This window comes from Monodelphis domestica, chromosome 7, assembly GCF_027887165.1.
Source record: "Monodelphis domestica isolate mMonDom1 chromosome 7, mMonDom1.pri, whole genome shotgun sequence".
NCBI lineage: Eukaryota > Metazoa > Chordata > Mammalia > Didelphimorphia > Didelphidae > Monodelphis > Monodelphis domestica.
The window spans coordinates 231,612,837-231,630,869 of NC_077233.1; the positions used below are offsets into that span (position 1 = coordinate 231,612,837).

The 18,033-nt window shown below is 36.8% G+C and overlaps 1 pseudogene; it reads left to right on the forward strand.

Moving 5' to 3' along the window:
* Positions 1-15,130: 15,130 nt before the first annotated feature.
* LOC100019072 (ubiquitin-conjugating enzyme E2 variant 1-like) lies at positions 15,131-15,700 on the forward strand (annotated as a pseudogene).
* Positions 15,701-18,033: the final 2,333 nt, after the last annotated feature.

The window sequence follows — 18,033 nt, forward strand, 5'->3', positions numbered from 1 at the left end:
TGGCAAATACAGTGGAGGAGAAGATGAGCAGGTGGCTATGACTGAACCTCTCATCAGAACTAGCTCTAAGTGGGAATAACACACTGTAATAGATGCTCCTTACTAGTATATTTAAGGTAGCAGAGAAGGGATGGAGCAATGACACCAGGAAATAGGTTAGAGGGAAAGCTAGTATCCTCACTCCTTCCCCCCACCCCACTTCCTGACTTTCTCGGTCTAAGTTGATCCTAACAACTCTTCTCAATGTGATGACTTCTTAGAAATTTCACAAGACTACTCTCATAATATAGCTCTTTCTGAAAGGGGTATATTCTTATAGAAAAAAGTTAGGGTTGGTGGAAGAATGAAAAGAGGGAATTTATGGTCTCCCTAATCTACTATGAAATTCAATACGAGGAAGTAAAGTTGATTTGTCTCTGAGGGAATATGGTTGATAACTGAAAAGGATCTTCAGAACTATGTTCCAATCTTTTCAATGTAAGTCACTAGCCAGGAATCCATAGCAGTTGCCTGCTAGCTCCTTCTCCAAAGCTCAAGAGAGAAGAAGTAGTGACCATTTTCAGATGCCGGCTTTCTTAACTGTCTCCCTGACCAGATTCTCCTTTAGAATCTTCTTTCCTTCTCCTTGATTGGCAGTTCCTTCAAACTTCCATTTCCTTGCATTTGCTTGCCAATGTCACTGATATTGTAATCTCTTCCTCACAACACTCAGTAAGCTAAGGAAGCCTACCTTATTCTATAGGGAAGTAGGGAGTAAGAAGAATAAGGAAGTTAGGGATGGACAAAAAAGGAGAGTGAATTGAGGGAGGTGGTCATCCAAAATAAAACACCTTTAAACAGGGAAAGGCTAACAGGAGACAGAGAATAAACTGGGGGAAATAAAATGGAGGAAAGCATAGTAATCATAACTGTGAATATGAATAGTATGGACTCAGTCATAAAACAGAAAACAATATCAGAATGTACCAGAACCCCACAATATGCTGTCTACAAGAAACACATTTAAAATAGGGAGACACACATAGAGTAAATGTAAGAGGCTATAGAATAGACTGTGCCTCCACTAAAGTAAAAAAAAAAGGGAAAAAAAGGAAAAAAAAAACAAGGATAGCAATCATTATCTCAGACAAAGCCAAAGTAAAAAAGTTGATCTAATCAAAAAAGATAAAAAAGGAAATTACTTCATGATAAAAGGCACCAGATAAATGAAAATCACCAAATAATATAACATCCAGATTCCTAAAGAAAAAGTTAAATGAGTTACAGAAAGAAATAAAGGATAAAACAGTACTAGTGGGGAACCTCAATCCTTCCTCTCTCAGTAGTAAATAAATCCAACTGAAAAAATAAGAAAGAAGTTAAGGAGGTTAAAAGAACTTTAGAAAAATTGGATATTTGTAGACTTCCCGAGAAAATTGAATGGGAATAGAAACAATGCACCCTTTTCTCAGAAATGTATGGCACCTTCACAAAAACTGATCACATACTGTGGCATAAAAACCTCACATCCAAATGTAAAAAAAGCAGAAATATTAAATGCATACTTTTCAGACTATAATGCAATAAAATATATTCAACAAAGAGCAACAGAAAGACTAAAAATAAATTCGAAATTAAGTTATCTCATCCTAAAGGATGATTGAGTCAAGGAACAAATTTTAGAAACAATATTTTCATTAAAGGAAATGGTAATGGGGAGATAACATATAAAAATTTATAGGTTGTATCCAAAATTGTACTTGAGGAAAATTTGTATCTATAAAGACTTACATCAATAAAATAAAGAGCAGAATAATGAATTGGACATGCAACTAAAAAAACTAGGAAAAGAAAAAAATTAAAAATCCCCAGTTAAACAGAATTAGAAATCCTGTAAATTAAGGGAAAGATTAGTAAAAATTGAAAGTAAGATTCCTTCTGTCTCAATACATCCTAATGGATCTATTTGATCATTATTCATTTTCCCTGCAAGAGATCTTTGAGGTCATCATTACTATTAATTATTAGTTGAAGATTATCTATTTCATATCCCCATGCTTTCTATCTCATTTATTATCAGAACATTAAGGTAACAAACAAATAAATGTGTTGTAAAAAAAGTTTTTAAAAAGCTAGAATAATGATAAAAAGAATTATTAGTTAAAGAAATGGAGACTCACAGAGGGAAAATGTCTTGCTTGAGGTCACATAGTTGGAAGACCCAGGATTTTAACCCAGGTCTTCTTCCTCTAAATCCTATATTTTTACCAAGGTGCCACATTAATTCATTAGTTTTAGGATTAGAATTCTAACTAGTATTAGAATTAGAACTATGAGTTCATAGTGGGTCTTTTCAGTTCAATCTAAGTCAGAGTTCACTTGACATATTCATTTGCATCTAAGTTAATTATCATGCTTGCTCATGGGTAGATTTTTCAGCGCTCTTTGCAAATGGTTTTGCTTCTATTTATGACCTATAATATATACACAAAGAGTATAGATTCAGTTTTCTTCATGGAAAAAGAACAGTATAAAAAAGGCATCAGAAGACTTTCACACTTCTCCCAAGTGCCCACTTCTATCTCTAACCATGCCCTGAAAATATCTGTCTAGAAAATGTATCATTATATAGCTCCAAACACTAAATTTAAGCTGGGTGGTCACATAGCTAAAGAAATTTAGGTTTGACATTAGCAAGAACTTCCTCAGAGAAGGCAGAATCAAGGAAAATTGTAGATATGCCTTCTTAGGGTTTCAAATGGAAATCCAAACACTTTCTCACTAAATGTGAGCAAGAGGATTCAAAGAGATTATAAAGATTAAATCAGACATATAAGATCCAAGTCAATTCATCTCCACACAATCATCCTAGCTCTGAATTAGAAGAAGCTGATATTTCAAAGCTCTAAAGAATTGCAGAAACAATTACCATCAGGGAAAGTGTAGGGAGGTCTAGACCTATGATAACATTAATTACAAATGTATTAAATTAAAATATGTGATCTACCACCACCTTCATTTCCAACTTTATTTCACATCATAGACTTGACACAAAGATCAAACTCCTCTCTCTGTATAAGCCTGAGGAAGTCGCTTAACCTCCATCTTCCTTGGTTTCCTCCTCTGCAAAATGAGGATAATGACAGTTCCTACCTTTCAAGGTTATTGTGAGGATAAAATGAGACAATATTTGTAGCATAGCTCATTTATTCTGGGAACTTAAAAGTAATAAATAAATAAATGTTCATGAGTATACACTCTTAAGTGATTAAAATTGGAAATTATTACTATTGTCTCCCATACATTTACACATTTTTCTTCTCCGTGCCTTCTCCTTTGCTAATATCTGTTCCTATTATGTCTTTCCCTTTCTTTCAAAGTCTAGCAACATCTTATAGATTCTTCAAAATTGCCACCTCCTCCATGAAGGTGTTGCTTTTTCTACTCAAATAATCTTTTCTTCCTTGGAACTAGCATTACATATGATTCTTTTTGTATACTTCCATAAAATTCCAGTTTTCATTATGTATCATAAATTCCCTTTTAGACTACAAGGTTCTTGAGTGGAAAAACAATATCTGCATACAGTAGATATTTAATAAACGTTAGAGCTGGTGGGCAGCTGGGTGGCTCAGTGGATTGAGAGCCAGGAGAGATAGGAGGTCCCAGGTTCAAATCTGACCTCAGACATTTCCCAGCTGCATGTCCTTGGAAAAGTCACTTAACCCCCATTGCCTGGCCCTAAGGGTTAAAAAAATAATTAATCAATATTAGAACTGAACTGAATATAGCAGAAAGATAATAGAAATGAGAAATAAATTGGATGTGGGGAGGTAATAGGAATAGGCAGCAAATTTGTGATTTCACTTATAGGAAGAACTCTCTGGTAGTGAAATTCCATCTACTAATTAACATAAGTCAGCATACTCTTGTGACTTATAGTCCTAGAGAGGAGACTACAGTGGCGACAGGTCATATGTCTTGTCCAGGGTCACATAGCTAGTATCTGCCAAAGGCAGGACTTGAACTTAGGTCTCCCTGGATCCAAAGCCAGATCTCTGTCCAATACATGACACTTCCCCTAAGGATATGATAGCCAAAACTCAAAACAAAACAATATTTTGGGCAGAGAGGGAAGGTGAAAGGGAAGTGCTTCTCTGAAGTCTATAAATTCCATTGCAGTAATCTGCCTTTGCTCTAGATATTGCCTCTCTTTCTTGATCTTTTCTAGAAACTGCCTACTTCTTGTTTTGCATTTCTTACTTATTTACATCTCTGAGGTCTTCCCTAACCAATATCAAGCATCTCCTATGACTTCAGATATGAGAAATCAATCAGATGCACCTAAGTGAGGATTCACTCCACCCCCATAAAACTTATGGCTTGCTTTACCTTATTAAGCTGCTTTGGTTTAAGGGCAGCATCATAAGCATCAGCTAGGTGAGGTGATGAACGTGGTTGTTTTTGGACCACGGACAGCATCTCCAAAAGGTTAAAACTGACCCACTTTCCCTGTTGCTGTAGTCTGAAGACCTGAAACCCAAGCAATTGATCCCTCCTGTGACTGGACCTTGGTTGTATCTATCCCCTCCACCAGGTAAGACTCAGTGGTATCTGTTGGGGTTTCCCTCCAAGTGTGCCATGATAAAGATCTATTTATTTGTGTATTCCTAATTCTTAATTCCTAATCCATTTGATTCTTTGGGGAACCTCTCTGGAAATTCTTATTTTCTGGAAGACTCTAGAATTGAAGAGATCAGTTTGACATCTATTATCTCATTCCCCACCAGTGTTGAATTATCTGATCTGATTGACTAGGAGGGTATCAGACTCCTCACTCACCACTCCACACATCTTCCTGGAAGTGGAATACACACACACACACACACACACACACACACACACACATAAAAGTGAGTATATGTGTGTGTGTGTGTGTGTGTGTGTGTGTGTGTGTGTGTACATATCACAGAGAGAAAGAGAGTTTCTAAAAACTCAAAGGTTAATGTCTACTTTTCAGGAAAAAAATGGTATAGAGTGAAGTCAGATAGGACTAAATGAGGGGAGTTGGTAGACTGGCAATGTGATTAAAAAATATGATGCTAAAAGTAGTTAAGATTTGGAAAGGAAGCCAATTTAAGTTCAGAGTGTGTCAGAGGGCATCAAGTTCCCCTTCAACAATGACAATGGCTCATCTTTCTAAACTCCCATTTGTATTCAAGAGAAAAAAAGTCTTCACTTGGAGCATTTTTATGACTTTGGGGTTTAATTCTGTTTGGCAGAAGAAAGTAATTTCATTAAATGGTTTATAGTATTTAAAGCGTAATTCTGTTCAGCTTAATTGCTACCTTAAATTAACTGTTGTCTCCATGCAGAAGGGAGATTATTAAAACAGGGGCAGGAGATCTGACAGTGAACTTCAACTGAGATTATCTAATCTTGAGTGTAACCAGAAATGTCCTGGTGTTTACCCCTCAGCCTCATCACCCACCTGAATCAGTATGGTGGATGTGAAATACCAAAATGGAGCCTATTAATCTCAGAATGGAATGAAAACTTATGTTTTTTTATCAGTTATGAATTGCCTATATCTAAAGTTTGAGTCTATTTTCCTCCTTTCTCAACTGTTATTTCCCCTGTACTGAGCAAGAATTGTTCTGTATTCACTTTAATAAGAATATTAAGACATCAACCAGTCACCTAAAAAGTATTTGTTGAGCACCTATTATGGACTCACCATTATGCTTGACATTGTAGAGAATCTGAAAGAAATAGAGATAGTCCCTAACTCATGTTAAAAATTTATTTGTAGGCAGATTGTCTGGAGTTTGAAACAATATTGTAAATATCCAGTTCCCAGACTATCTCAGAGAAGTTTCTCTAACTCATATATTGGTGATACTACAAGGACATGATATGGGTCTTGGAGCAAAAGGGTCATTTTGGTCTAGGAAAGAAGTAGATCAGGAGGAAGAAGAGTTTCTTCCTTTCCCCCTAGATATAGAGTTGGCCTTGAGCAAAGTTTTGAAATGGCAAAGTTTATCTTTAGCAACCTACTCCTTAGTACTCCTCTCATATTCCCTAGATTCTACTAACTAAATACTAGGTTCTATCTTGCCATCTTGATCTGACTACCATGAGAGCATTTCAGAAAATGTAGCCTGAGCAGGCAAGATGGCAGCCAAATATGAAGTCAAACTCAAAGACAGAGGTGTCAGTGGTAACAGAGAAAATCAAGACAAAGAGTTTCCATTCTTCAACATAAGACACAAAATGGGAAGGAGTAGGAATGACAACAAGCCAGTGTGAGTTATCAGGAAGGCTCAACCAATATGAGAGGAAGAAGGGGTTGGAACAGATAAGTAAGAAGAGTTGAAGCTGATAATAGTGGCAAGTTAGATCAAAGTACCAGAGAGTTCCAACTATTGAGGAATGAATGAGTAGAAACAAGAGACAAGAAACAAGGATAAGAAATATCCAGAGAGCAGAATTTTTCTGTATCTCAAATTAATTAATAAACTAAGATATTCAACTGACTACCATTGAGTTTTCTGTCTTTTATGCATTGATTCATTTGGTTTGGGGTTTTTTAGGGAGCTATCAGCAGATCAGTATTTGCATCACAATTTATAGTTTCAGAGATTTGCCTGAAACACTAAAGGTTAAATGACTTTACCAGAATCATACTGCTGGCATGTATCAAGTAAGATTTGAATAGAGGAGCTCTAAGACCAACACTCTATCAACTATACCATGCTGTCTTTCATTTGGGGAGTATAAGGGATTATAGAAATAAGGCTATGTGTAACACTTACTTAAGAAGGGCCTGGACCCATAACCAAATGTCCCAATAACGAAAATTATCCTATATCCTCAAACAACCACTAATCAAAATTTCCATTGACCCAGTGCAGTGGATTCTGGCTAGATGGCAAGTAATTTGATTTACACAATTTGAATGGGGTGGGAGTGGGAAATGACTGGTAGCCCCCTAGTGTAGCCAGAAGTCTCTCTAAAGACCTTTGGCATTGAGTATAAGACATGGGAGACACTGGCACAAGATTATCCAGCAAGGCTTACCCATATCAAAGAAAGCACTCTGCTCTATGAGTAAAATAGAATCAAATAGCACAAAAGAAACACGAGCTGCACAAATTTAAAGATATGTCCAACCCAAATGTTCATATGAGCTATTAGTGTCTGACCTGTGGTAGAGCCTTCTGAGCTTGTATTGGTCTGATCAGCTAGTCAGACATGCTGTACATTGACCCCAACATACTGATATCATCTTGGTCCCCCAAGTATAAGGATAATTACCAGTGCACCCAAAGACATTTGCATTTTTAAAGCATAATTGCTAACCTAAATGAATCTCTGATGGATAGAATGATAAAACAGCATAGAAAAAATTGAAGTTCTAAATGAAAGGCATCTCTGAATAATCATGTAGGCAGACTCCTTGACTGTCTATCACTAGGTCATCATCCCTCCAGTGCCTTTTCCTCTCAGATTACCTTCCATCTACTCTGTATATATTATGCAGTTGCATTGCTATTTACATGGTGTGTCCCATTTTCATTAGAATATTAGCTTCTTGACAGTAAGGGCTGTTTTTGTCTTTCTTTGTGACCCCTCGAGCTTTGCACAAAGACTGGCACATAATAAACATTTCATAAAAGCATGGTGATTGTCCTTTTTCATAGCTTCTTCCCCTCTTCTAGTTAGAATCTAGAAGTTCTCTAAAATCTTCAGGGTTTTCACAAGGACTACTAAGGCATCGAGAATAGGGATTCAAACGATGAGGACTGATGGAGAGGGAGAAAAAGAGAGAGATTGTGGATGTCTATGAATCATGTGATATTAGGGACTCCCTGATTTGGAGGGTATATATTGCCCATTTGAGCAGACAAGATTAATGGAGAAGATATAATAGCTAAAATAAAACAATACTAAGGACCAGTTCTCACTAGACTTGAGGTTACCTTGTTAACCTGGGCTTCAGTTTCCTTATCTGTAGAATGGAGTTGAAATAGATTCAAGATCCCTTCTAGCTCTAGGTCTGTGTTCCTAAGTCCTATTCCTCCACTAATTAGAAGCAGGAATTTTAGAAAATTGCTATTTTTCTGGGTTTCAGTTTTCTCAATTATAAAATGATCATTGGACTAGATAACTTCCAAAGATTTTTTTCAGCTCTAACATACATACATGTGCATACACACACAGAGTAATGCATAGATCCTAAAAAGGATAATGGGGAATCAGAAAAGGAGATCAATAACCATTAGAATAGTTGAGGAAGACATCATAGATTACATCTCTTCTTTCTCACCTAATCTCCCTAGCTATTCTAGTCTATTTCCTTCGGTAATCCACATTTCAAACCAGTGCCTCAACAATATTTTCCAGTGCACTGCTTTGACCACATCACTAGTTTTCTCAAAAAACTTCTGTGGCTCCCCATAACCTATTTAATAATGTAAAACTCCTAACCTGGACATTCAAGCCTTTCCATACTCTGGACCCAGCATATCTATCTAGCCTTATATCGAATGCAAGATGAGCAAACACATGGAGGCATGGATGAGCATAGCATGTTGGTGAGGTAAGCATTTAGCTCAGTACAGAGGTGCCATTTCCAACCCAACATTTTCCAGCTCTTGCTTTAACTGCTCTGTCATACGGTTCCATCATTTGGGGGATGGGGATATGGGAAATATAACCAACTCCAGCTCCAGAATTTCCCATTGTTGACACATTAAACATGATTAGAAAAAACAGATGGTGTATCCACATTCACAGGAATGGTCCCTGGATTGTTTGGCTGTTTAGGTTGCTAAAGCTATTTACAGCAAGCTGAGGAAGAGGAGTTCTGTGCAGGATAATCGAATGTAATCATTGCCACAAGATGCCAGTTTGACAAAATTTGCTAGTAGAAACTGTTTATAAATTCCACCTCTCTGTCCCATTTTGCAGCCTATATTGCTTTACTCAGGTGATCCAAGAGAGCCACATGACTACAAATACATTAACAATAGAACATGCCATCAAAGCAACAGTGGGTGGCAAGGTTCTTGTTTATTGGTCACCCATGTGCCAGAACTTAAATAGAACAAAAGCAACAGGAATTAGCACTTCCAAGAATCCTCATGTAGAAAATCTGCAGCAGCATTATTGGAGCCCAGCTGGAAAACAAGAAGGGAGTTGGAGTCTAGGAAGCATAGACACTAAAGTCCAATATTTATTCACTTTCCTGCCATTGTTTGTTGTGTGCCCATCATGGGATATCATAATCTGATACCAAGAGACCATAGGATTGTAGACATAGTGCTGAAAGGGAAATTAGGTGTAATTTAGTCCAACCCTCTTATTTCACAGATGAGAAAACCAAAGTTAAGGAAATCTGAGTGACTTATTCATGGTCACCTTAAGCATCAGAAGCAGAATATGATCCCAAGTATTCTGATTCCTGAGTCAGATTTCTTTACTGTCCCAGTAAAAGAGCTCAGAATCTGAAGTCTTTGGATTTCAGTTTGAGTCTTGGCTTTGCCATTTGCTGTAGGACCTCAATGGCTAACTTTACATCAGAGATGTCAAACTCATGGATTTCTGGCCACATTTGGTCTGAAAAATTCCACAAAGCTGCCAAATCAAATTAAAATGTAATTTGAGGGGCATTTGGGTACCTCAGTGTATACAGGATCAGCCCTAGAGTTAAGAGGAACTAAGTTCAATTCTGGCCTCAGATATTTCCCAGCTGTATGACCTCAGGCAAGTCACTTAACCCTATTTCCTAGACCTTCTCTTTCAAACTTAAAGTTGTTACTAGAACAGAAATTAAGGGCTAATATAATTAAATATTTAATAAAATAAATAAAATACAACATGTTGTCATTCAGTTGTTCCTGAATCTTCATGACCACATTTTGGGTTTTCTTGGCAAATATACTAATGTGATTTGCCATTTCTTTCTCTAGCTCATTTTACAGATAAGGAAACTGAAGCAAAGAAGGTTAAGTGACTTGCTCTGAATCACCTAGCTAGTAAGTATCTGAGGCTATATTTGAAATCAGGTTTTCTTGACTCTCAGTCAAACCCTCTATCCACTGCACCACCAAGCTGCCCTATAATACAACATAGATAATATTAATTTTGGGGAAAATTTTTGAGGAAAATATGACACATTTCCTTGATAAAATAACTGACCTGGAAAATAGATCCAAGAAAAACAACTTGGGAATTATTGGACTACCTGAAAATCATGACCAAAGAAAATGTCTGGACATCATTCTATAGGAAATTATCCAAGAAAATTGCCCTGATATTCTTGAACAAGAGGGTAAAATAGAAATTGAAAGAATCCACAGACCACTTTCTGCATTAATTCCCCAAATGACAACACCCAGGAATATTATAGCCAAGTTCAAGAATTTCAATACCAAGGAGGAGATACAACAAACTGCCAAAAAGAAACAATTCTGATATCATGGAGTCACAGTCAGGATTACACAGGACCTGGCTGCATTCACACTGAAAGAGAGGAAGGCATGGACTATGATATTCCAGAAAGCAAGGGAACTGGATCCACGACCAAGAATCAACTATCCAGCAAAATTGACTATATTCTTACAGGAGAAAAAATGGTCATTTAATAAAATGGAAGTTTTATAAGCATTCCTGAAGAAAAGACCAGACTTAAACAGAAAATCTGATGCCCAAAAATCAGAATTCAAGAGAACCACCAAAAGGTAAGAAAGAAAAGAAAATTAAGGGACCCAATGAGGTAAAATGATTTGTATTCCTATATGAAAAGATGATATTGGTAACTCTTAAAATTTGTTATTATCATCAGAGTAGCGATAAGAAGCATACTTAGAGTCTTAAAATGTATAGAATGATATGTCAAAAAATATAAAAACTAGGGGTAAAAAAGGGGGGTAATACTAAGAGAAATGGGAAAAAGATAAAATGGGGTAAATATATATTTCATAAAGAAGAGCAGGGAATGGGGGAGAAAACCAATATAATGCAAGAGAGGAAGAGGTTGGAGACAGGTAATACTTAAATCTTATACTCATTGGAATTGGTTCAGAGAGGGAAGAACAGTCAAATCCATTGGAGCAGAGAATTATATTATACCCTATAGAGAAGTAGAAGGGTAATAAGTGGGCTGGTGTGGAGGGGAGCAATACACAGGAGGGAGAGTTGGGAGGTCATTTAAAAGGCAATGTAATAAGAAGGGAATAATAAGAAGGTTGTGGGAAGGGGAGTAACATTAAAGAAGGGAAAGGGGGAGACTGACTAAAAGCAAAATTTTGGAGAGGATAAAAGGGATAAAAGAAAAGGTATAATTAAAGGAGGAAGTCAAAATGGAGGGGAATACATAGACATTAATCATAACTGAATGTGAATGAAAAGAACTCACCCATAAAAAGGAAGCAGATAGTAGAATAGATTAAAAAACAGAATCCTACCATATGTTGTCTACAAGAAACACACTTGAGGCAGGTAGATATACAGAGGATAAAGGTAAGAGGATGGAGAAGAATTTACTGGGCTGCAACTGAGACAAGAAGGCAGGAGCAGCAATTATGATCTCAGACAAAGCTAAAGTAAAAATGGATCTAATTGATATTAATTTGTGGTTTTTTAAGTGATTATGTGATCCACACTCATCTGTTCTAGTTTTCTCTTCTGTAAAATGGACTTAATAACATTCACAGGAGGAGGTAGATCCATTAGTGAAAAATATAGTGATTTATATTTCATCTCCCCATTTGATGGTAAGGTCATTGAAGGTGGGAACCATTTTGTTGTTTCATTTATTTTCCTTTTCGTTGTATCCCCAAGACTTAGCACAATGCCTGGCAAATGCTTGTTGACTGACTAATAGAGAATTCAAGTAATCCTGAAAAAAATGGTGAAGGTAAAATGAACTTCCTAGGTAATGGTAAAATATTCCTGACTAAATCTCAACCATAAGAATAAAGAAAAGGGCAATGGCAAAATGGATAATATTAAGCCTAGAAAGAGGCTCAACCCAACGTTCCCTCAAGTATTATTACAAAGACATGGTTGACTTAGAATAGGTGTGGCAAGTGAAATGGGGTCCTGTGTTTAGGTGAAGTAGAAGGACTTTTATTGCCCTGATCTTGTGTTATCACCATACAGGTTTACTAATACCTCTATAGGCTGATGGTATTTTATTTAACTTTACAAATAGAATATCTTTTATGAATTTCCCATGCCAATGGAATGTTGCAGATGGGGAAAACTGCAGTAACTCCATTACTCTGCCCTCACTAACCACCATTCTAGTAACTCACTACACTATTTTTCAACTTGTATATCCTTCCAAGTTACTCAGTGGTGAAAGCCTTCCCCTTATCTGGCCCTTGAATAGAACAAGTAACACCCTAGAAGAAGTAATAAGACAATCCAGAAGATCTCACTTATCCTCTACTTTGCCACTCCCATTTTCTTCCCTTAACACTCTGATCTCACAAGGATTAATTCATTCTCCAATGGGATCTCTGGGCCAAAGGCTATCTTTCCACCTACAGCCTATCAGCCCTAGTGTCCATCAGCATTACCCTTTTCACTTTTCTGTTACTAAATCCATAATCTGCCCTTTAGTCTTTAAGGCATGCTCCTTAAAAATCAAAAGTTCATACAGATCATTAATATTTTCCATCACTGCCCCAACCAAAAACAAGTAGGGAAAAAAAAGACAAATCCTAGATTCCAGGAGCTTAAAGGAGAACTGAAGGGTAAAGATATGTACACTTTTATTTTTTCTTACTGAATTCATAGCATCATTTCTTCTATTTCCTCAATCACATCCCAGCATGGTGAGTTTGTTTCCTTTCTATTTTCTTTTGAATGGAAATTCAGTCATATAATCATAATGAAATCCCCCCACAACCAATTTATTCATATGGTTGTCACACGGAATTTATTATAAAGGGATTTGTCTATAGTTTTCATAGAATAAGAGACAGTGTGGGGGTAGTGGAGAGTCAGTCTAGGAGCCAAGAAGACCTTGTTCAAGCCCCTCCTCTGATATGTGCTGATTGTGTGACCCTGGGAAAGTTGCTTCATGTTTCAGCTCTCTGAAAGGTAGTGACCTGAGACAATAAGTTGCAGAAAAGGTACCAATCTGAGTTGGTAGAGGGAGTTGACTCACCTGGGAGTTTCTTATACCAATGAAACCAGAGGGTTTTTTTTCCTTTAAATAAGAATAGACATAAAAATAATAGCTCTAGAATTAAATTAAACACATTTGTTAGATGCTTATTGTTTATAGTTCTGGAGAGACAAACACAAAAACCCCAGAAAACAAAGAGGCAAATTATAGCTCAATTGGTACAAGCCTTTGACCATCTTGCTACAGCCTACCTTTAAAGACTTATTACACATCACTCCCTTTTATGAACTCTATGATCCAGACAAACTGTCACCAATCAACTTCCATTTTCTTCCTCCATGCCTGGATTGTCCTTTCCTCTTACCTCCATTCCCCTAAATTCCTAGCTTCCTCCAAAACTGAGTTCCTGTCAGTTCTTATCTACTGCTTCTCCTGATCCTGAACTGGTGTTCCCTCCTTTGAATTACTTTGGATTTATTCTGTATATACTTTGTAGCTACTTATATGTGTCCAATTCATTATACCCAAGAGAAGTTAAGCTCTTTGAGAACAGGCACTTATTTTGGTTGTTTTGGTTTGGTTTTAGTCTTTGCACCTTCTTCACCTCACATAGTACCTGGAACATCATATGTACTTAAATGTATGTTGATGGTTGGTTAGTTGATTGATAAAGTCAGTAAACATGCCTGGATTTATTAAAATATTACCATATTGAAGGGAACGTTAGAGTCTATACTTTCTCACCTTGATTTTTTTTACCTTGTCTTTATTTTGCATAGACTTCGTATATGTGAGTATGTGTATATATACTTTGTCTTCCCTAAATTCCTAATGCTCCAGAACTGTTCTGTTTTTGTCTTTAAATTCCCCCTGCCTAGTGCAATGCCTCACACATAGTAGGCACTACAGTAAATTCTTGTTAGTTGACTGATTCAACAGATTGGGAAAATATGTCCCAAAAAAAATCATTGAAAAGGGTAGAATCAAGATGACAGAGAAGGTATAGAGATTCCCCCTAATCTCTACCAAATTACCCTCCTGACAACTATAACACCTCAAAAATAATTCTTAAACATCATAACCCACAAGAAGACAGTGTAAAATAATTTTTTTAGCCTAAAACAACTTAGAAGACTGACACAAAATTCCCTCAGGGTGGAAGGTGAGTACAAAATGACATGCCAAGGCAGGCCTCAATGTGGCAACAAGCCTTGAGGGTAGCTGAATCATCAGCAAAGGCTTCCTGAGCTCTCAGCCATAAATGGTAAGGGGTGGAGAGATGGGGGATCCAAATAACTTCTCAGAAAGAGATTATAGTGATCCCTTTGCTGACTGTGGGTGAAAGACTCTGATATGTTGCCCATATACAGATCCAGGTCAAAGTCTTGGATTGTGGACCCAAGATGAGAAGCAGTACTAGCACACATCAATGCCTGTGGCCACAAGAGAGCAGGGGATCCTTGTTACGGTTCCAAAGCAGAAAAGAGTACTTGTGGTTACTCACAGACCAAACTATAGGCCAAGAGAGTATTAAACACATATCTCCTTAGATCTTATCACCTTGGAAGAAATGAAAACATATAGATTCCCAGAACTAGCTCTAAAGGCAGCTGCATAAAGAGCCTGAAGCTTGAAACAGTGCTCCCTTGACCACAGGAACACAGTTCAACTTTAAAGGTTTTTAAATCTAAAAGTAAAGAAAAAGATTGGGAAACAAGCAGACAACAACAACAACAACAAAAAGAAACTCAGCATAGAAAGTTATTTTGGTGACAAGGAAGACCAAAACACAAACTCAGAAGACAACAAAGTCAATACTGCTGCAGCCAAAGGCTTTAAGAAAAATATGAATTAGTCTTAAGCCTAAAAGGAATTAATGGAGGAGCTCAAAAAGAATTTTTAACAACAAGTAAGAAAAATTGGGAAAAGAAATGAATGATACAGGAAAACCACACACACAAAAAAAAGAGTCTAACTTTTGACAAAGGAGGCACACACAAAAAAATCTGGAGAAAATAATACCTTAAGAAACAGAAGTGAGGGGAAGAGGGAGGGGCGGACTCTAAATGGCAGTGATGCAGGATGGCAGTGACCACAGAGTCGGGAGTAAAAGTCCCTAGAAATTTCTGGCTGTTGAAAGAACTTGAAGAAAGTCAGAAAGGAGTTGGAGATGGAACAGTTAGCTGGTGTCTTGAAGATGATGAAGATATGACACTTACAAGATGGACAGGAATGATTATTGAACCTCCAAGAACAATTTATGAAAACCAAATATACAGCCATAAAATAGAGTGTGGACCTAAATATCCAGAAGCCTGCCCCCCCAATTTGTAGGATTTGTAACAAAAATTAATATGAAAGGAGTAAATAGTTCTAATAGAGTGGTGGACCCAAGAGCCATATCCATGCTAGCAAAGTGGCAGAATTCATATAGCTTCAAAGTGGTTCTGCAAGAGCTTCGATGTCTAATGATGTCTAAAGAAAATATGAAGCTTCCTCAGCTGCCTGAAGGACAATGTTACAGCAATTAATAAAAAAAAATCTTCCCCCTTTATTCAGTTTTAAGCTGTCTTCATTTTCCACAGTAGTAAATTTTCTAGATGCCTGGAAAGGAAGTTCCCATTCAAAGGTGATTTATCTTAAGATACTGTAAGTGATACTAATTTTTTCACTTGAAATATAAGTTGTGCTATAACAAAAAAAAAAGGCAGGAGTGATGAATTGGTAAAAGAGACACAAAAACCCAATGAAGAGAACCCCTTGCAAAGCAGCATTGGCCAAATGGGAAAAGAGACAAAAATGAACTGAAGAGAAGAACTCTTTAAAAAGTAGAATTGGCCATATGGGTAAAGAGGTACAAAAATTCTTTCCCACTGTTTACAAAGTAGAATTAACCAAATGGAAAAGGAAGGACAAACATTCACTCAAGAAAATCATGTCCTAAAAATTAGATTGGGCAAGTGGAAATCAATGACTCCATGAGATATCAAGAAATGATCAATCAAAGTGAAAAGAATAAAAAATAGAAGAAAATGGGAAATGTAATGGGAAAAACAACTGACCTAGAATATAAATCCATGAGGAATAATGTAAGAATTATTGGACCACCTGAAAGCCCTGATCCAAAAAAGAGCTTAGTCATAATCTTTCAAGAAATTATTAAGGAAAACTGCCCCAATATTCTAAAATCAGAGGGCAAAATGTAAATGAAAAGATTCCACTGATCACCTCCTGAGAGAAATTCCAAATTGAGGGATGCAGTGGTCAAAAGTTAAACATTTTTGAGGATGTACAAACTGTAAGAAAAACTCTACTTACAGATATTAAATCAGGGTGAAAGGGGGGAGAGGCACTGACAGGTCCCTAAAGATTTAGCATAATTTGATGTTAAATAGAACTTTCTCCCCTAAGAAATCCTTTCTCCTTTCTGGGCCCCCTCACCCTTACAAAGATTATCTGACTATGTTTATTTAATTAAAGCTTATTTAATAACAAGTTCAAAAGGGAAGGTATCAGGATAGAGGGAATTAGGGATTGCCTTATACCTTAGCACAGATTGGGTTTCAAGTCTCTCTCAGTTTTTGAGATGAGCCCAGGTCTCACAGGTTTATGAGGGTTTCTTTTATTCCTGTTCTATACTATATCCATGCTAGTTTTCTTAAGTTCAAAGTCTTTATCAGTTGACAGAAAGAGAAAAAGAGATTCTGACCTTCACACCTGGTTTGGCCTGTTTCTTCAGGTTAATGCCCCTAAAGACCAGCATTACAGTTCAAGCAGATCCCCTTAAATCCTTTTGTTTGATGACACAATCCACAGGAATCCAGGTAGAGAAAACAGTTGGGAAAATCTCAGTGATAGAGTTAGTTTATATCCAGAGAGGCAGAGAGAGCTCCCTCCAGTCCCAAGGTCCAGGAAAGAGTCCTCAAGAGAGCAACTGTCACTCTCCCAAGTCTCTCCCCTCCTCCCTTCAACTGCCTTTCTTGTCAATCAATCCTCTTTCCAACATTCCAAACCCTTTCTGTGAAATTTTCTCCACAAGAATGAAAAGAGAGAGAGAGAGAAAAGGATAAATGGGGGGGTAGAGAATAGGATAGGGAGTAATACACAGTAATCATAATGGTAAAAAAAATTTAATAACAAGTCTCTCTAATAAAAGTCTCATTTCTCAAATACATAAATAAATGAGTCAGATGTACAAGAATACAAATTGTTCACCAATTGGTAAATGGTCAAAAAGACATGAACAGGCAGTACTCAAAATAATTAAAGCTTTCTATAATCATGGGGAGAAATGCTCTAAATCACTACTAGTTAGAGAAATATAAATTAAAACAATTTTAGGTTACCACCCCACACCTATTAAATGGGCTATTAATACAGAAAAGGAAAATAGCTAAACTTGAAAGAAATGTGGAAAAATTGAGACACTAATACACTCTTGGAGGAGGTGTCACCTGATTCATCTGTTCTGGAGAGCAATTTGAACCTATGCCCAAAAGGTTATAAAATAATAAATATCCTTTGATCCATCAATCCCATTACTAGTTTTGTTTCCAAAAAACAAAATGCAGAAGGACTTACATGTACAAAAATATTTAAAGCAACTCTTTTTTTGTGGGGGCAAAGAATTGGAAAGTGAGGGGTTATTCATCAACTGGGGAATGGCTCAGTAAGTGATAGTATATGATTGTAATGGAATACTATTGTGGTACAAGAAATGATGAGCAGAAGGAGGTCAGAAAAACTTGGAAAGATTTACATGAGCTAAAGCAAAGTAAAGCAAGCAGAACCAGAAGGATATTGTACACAATTAATATCATAAGATAAACAACTGTAAATAACTTAGCTATTCTCAGCAATAGAGTGATCCAAAATAATTTCAAAGGACTCATGGTAAAATAAGCAAACAA